This window comes from Pteropus alecto, unplaced genomic scaffold (assembly GCF_000325575.1).
Source record: "Pteropus alecto unplaced genomic scaffold, ASM32557v1 scaffold121, whole genome shotgun sequence".
Classification (NCBI taxonomy): domain Eukaryota; kingdom Metazoa; phylum Chordata; class Mammalia; order Chiroptera; family Pteropodidae; genus Pteropus; species Pteropus alecto.
The window spans coordinates 17,223,395-17,228,023 of NW_006434369.1; positions in this window are offsets into that span (position 1 = coordinate 17,223,395).

Sequence of the window (4,629 nt, forward strand, 5' to 3'; positions counted from 1 at the left end):
CTATGGCTAAAGTCATGTGGAAGCTATGGATCAAAAGCTGGGAACTGCCAGCAAGCCTTTCATATTACACTTTCTTACCTTTTCACGCTCCATACTCTTATTTTTTCTCAGTGTATGCCCATATCATCAAAGGAAATGGGTAAACAAAGTCTTTAAACTGTCATTCACAGAAACTAAAGAATGATATATAAGCTGAATTCCCCATTCGGGATCCCTCTCAGTGTCTTTACTCTTTCTCTCACTGTCTCTCCATCTCTCTCTATTGCCTTTGTCCTTCAGAGTCTCTCAGGCTGTCTTGCTCTCTACTTCTATGAAGTGTTACCCCTTCTTCAAAAAATTTTTCTTTTGGCTCTGACTTTGGCAGGTATTTGAATTCTTTCTTGCTCTCAGCCAAGAACTCTTCTCTCTCTGGGTGCAGGGCTTGAGTTCCCCTCCACTCAGGAAATTTGCTCTGTCCTACCTCACAATCGTCATGTTTCTATTTCATTATTTGTTTACTTTAACAAATATATATTGAGTACCTATGTTTGGCTGTGGGATAAAGGTATAATGGCCACTGTAAAGAGGAGATCTCTTCTGACAGAAAGATGAAGCAGGCAACTCCATAGACTATAACTGAATTTATTATACAGTAACTCACTTACAGGAGGATTGGGCTGAAGCAGACAGACCACCCAGCCCAGTTTTGTGCAAATTATTCTCTGCTAAAGCCTCCCATTATGGTACTGTTTTCATAACACAACTCAGATGCTAATGACTGACAGGACATTACTAACAAAAGCATTTGTGGTTACATTTTAAGGAACACAGATAATCAACTAAAAGGCTTTGATATGCTTAATAAGGTCAGAGAGATTGGCCAAAGTCACAGCACAATGGTGATAGTTTTTCACATCTGCATCTATACAACCTACTATGTGCATGACACTGTGCTAAGAATACAAATAAGGCTAAACATACTCTAGCCTTCAAGGAGTTTCCAAGTCAGTGGGGGAGGCAAGTATAAGCACAACTAAGTACAACCAGGCTGTGACAAATGCTATGAAGTGCTATGGAAACACAGAGAAGATATCAACTAATTCTTATCGGTTTGAAATCAGGGCAATTTTCATAGAGAAGTAATGTTTATATCCCCCCAAACTAGAAAGTTTAATGAGATTTACACAATAATGAGAATCAGAGTTCTTTAGGAGGGTAGACTGATTTAAACAATAGCACTCGAAACAGCCAAGATATGTTATTAAAGAAAATGCAGCTAGATAATTAGTGCTGTTTCCTTTATAGAGCTGCATGCTTATCATCATTATTGTTAGCCTGTCCTTTTTCTTTTATTTGTTTTCCTCTTTCTTAGCAATTTTGACAGGTCTCTTGGAGAAAGACAGTATGGCTGTTGCTTAGTATAGATCCTATTTCTTTCTCTTTGCAAGAGACGCACCAGATTATAGCCGTCCGTTCTGCTGAAAGAGGAGTCCTGTACTGACATCATTTCTGCATTCTTGACCTGTAATGTTCATCCCCAGCCCTGCACCACTCCATCACCTTGGTAGGCTCACAGTCTGGCTCCTAGGCTGGCATTTCACACAATCATCCCCTTTTGTCTGGATATTCTCATAAAAAGTCAAAGCGTTGATGTGTGTGCTGCCACAGGAAGAGGGCAGGCTGCCATCTACCCAGCTTTTACCCAGAGTAGTCTTTATGTGTGTGTCTTGCTTCTATTCATAACAATGGGGCGGGGGAGGGGGGGTACTCTTGTTGTTGTTGTTGGTGGTGGTGGTGGTGGTGGTGTGTGTATTGAATTCTGTACTCAATTATGCAAAGGTTCAGTTAGAAATTTAAAGAAGACATAGAAGATGTGCTTATCATTTGGAACTTGAAGTCTTTCCTCTGTCATGTTACTCTGTTTTCCTATAGAACCAGAAGCTCAGAAGTAACTGATCTCCAAGGCCAGGAGCTGGGAGGGTATGAGATAAAGAAAGGCTTATCCTGTATGAGCCTCAATAACAGCCATCCAGCAGGGGGAGCCTGCTAAGGGTAAGCACAGCCTGAAGTTGATAACGGAAAGAGAATAAAGAGGAAGGGAATTCGGAGTCCAGAAGAGAAGAGATTAGAGCCCTCCCAGTTGCCCCTACCCCCTGCCCTTCTGGGTGCCTTGTCATCCCTATCCCAGCTTGTTTAGTTCACACCGTGGCCCTGAGGCAAGTCACTGCAGGAGGCCATTGCTTTTGGCCTCTAGGGGTTACCGATCCCCCTCCCCCAATTCTTCATCCAGATGAGGAAATTCCTTTTGCAAGATAGTTCTGTAAGGTGAGGTTAGAAACTTTCTTGAAGAAAATAGAAATTCTAGAGATTCTTGTCCTGACTCTAGTGTCATAGATTGGCTCTGCAGGCATAGCTTATGGGGCAACCTCCCACTTCCTCTTCCTTACTTCAACCCTGAGTTGGGCATCAAGCAACACACTCAGTCATTTAGATCACAGTGGATCTAGGATGGAACCCTCAGACTCCCTAGGCACCAGCTTCCTTTTTTCTCTCACCCCAGGCATGGCCCAAGGTTGGACCTCTGGCATCAGGCTGTCCAGGGGGTTCCATTTTTGTTCCCTCAATTATCCCTGGGCCACTGGTGATGAAGACACTTCCGCTTTGGATAGTCGGCATTTATCTTTGGGGCTTCAAGACTTCTGGAACAAATCTTTCAATTTCTTTTATCCGAGAGGTCTCTATGGCTATGGTCTGGCATTCTTCTCTCATTTCTGTCCCAATTCTCCTGGTCTTGTACAGCCTTACTTGCACGCAGCTGATTGTTTGTGTTAGTTACATCCTTCATTGAGTTCTCTCTGTTTGTCCCAGTGGCACAGGCTAGAGTTTGATTATGCTAGAGGTTTTGGAGACTCAATAGGAGAACCTTGGCTCCTGGAAACTCGCCTGTCTCATAATCATATTCTTTGCCATAATCATATTCTTTTCACGTGCTAGTTTTCTTAACTCATTTTAAAACCATTCACTGAGTCTTTAGCTCCTTCTCAGTGATTTCTCTAGCTCATGTGTCCAGCAATAAGTGAAAAAAGCTCTTTTGCTAAAGTTTCTGCCCAACACCTAAAGCATCAGACAGCTCTGTCACTGGGGCCCAAAATGATAAGCAGGCATTATTCCATTTACAAGCCGTGTGACTTGGATAAGTTACTCAACCTCCCTGGGCTTTAGTTTCTGCATCTATAAAATGGGAAAGATCATTATGCCTGCTCCATAAGGTTAAATACAAATGAAGCACCTAGAACTGCACCTGATACATAGCAGTACTTGATGTTACTATCAAGTGTCATTGTTATTGCTGATTTTGTTAAAGGTGATGCAGAATTATCACCTCTGAAATGGAGTGCCTTTCTAGGCAAGCATCCTGCCCATCTTTTCCTCCGGAGGCATGACTGGTACCTAGGCCAGAGAGCAGGCGGATGGTGACACCACATGATAACTGAGACAAAAGAGGGAAGGGGATGTGTGGACACAGGAGTCTCACTTCTTGGCACTGTCAAAGTATAAGTTTGAATCATGAAATTGATAGGGTTTGGGGAGAAAGCTACAAATTTCTGTTAGTGCGACCCCACTTCTACCCTCAAGCGGAGGAGGACTAGAGAAATGTGGTTTCCGAGGTCTCCCAGCTCTTCACTTCTCCCAGGTTCTCCTGATGACTCATCACATAGAGCATCTGTGTCTAGACCTGCTTCTCAAACTTTAAACTGACGGCTCCTTACCTAAAAATCTTGTTAAATGCAGATTCTGAGTCAGGGTGGAGTAGGGATGACAGCATGGGTGGGGTAGGAACTGGAAAGTCTATGTTTCTAACAAGCTCCTAGGGGTTGCCGCTGCTGCCTGATCATCCTGTGAGTAGCTAGCTAGGCTCTGACAGTTGTCAGTAGGGTCTTAGCTCTGGAGATCCCAGAATCAATCTTTCCTTTGCAATATTAGCATATTAAAAACAAAATTTAAAAAGCTTCAGTAGGGCCTGTAACATCTGTGTCACATTGCCCCACCCCCATCTGTCTGGAGAGTTTCAGAATCTTTACTCTTTGCTGCAAGCCCACTAAACCTATTAAAAACAATTTTTTCTTTCTTTTCTTCACTGACCATTCATTCAACAGATATTTGCTGAGCACCTACCATGTAAGAGACACTGCATACAAAGAAAAATTCCAGCCTATCCTTTGTACTGCAGCCGAAGGAAGTATCAGAAATGAAAACCTGATTCTTACAATGTTCTCGTTTCCCCGCAACACGAAGTGCAAGTGCCCTAAGTAGACTTATCCCCTCATCCACAGCTCACCCAACTTCAAGCCCTCCCCACAAGTGCCCGCTGACCAGCCTGTGAGCTTGGCTCCTTCTCTCTCTGTTCTTCTTCCTGTAAACACTCTTCCCACCACTGTCATCGATCACACATTGCTCTCTCATTGCCTTCAAGATATAGCTCACCGCCACCCCTTTCAGGGAGCCTTCAGAGCACCCAAGTGAAGTTCCTGTGTCCCCTTGGTTCTGACCATTTTATACTGAAATTCTGGTTCTCTCTCTGCTAAACTTTAAGTTTCTCAAGTATAGAGAAATGTCTCAGTCATTTCCCCATCACCCAATTTTTGCTGA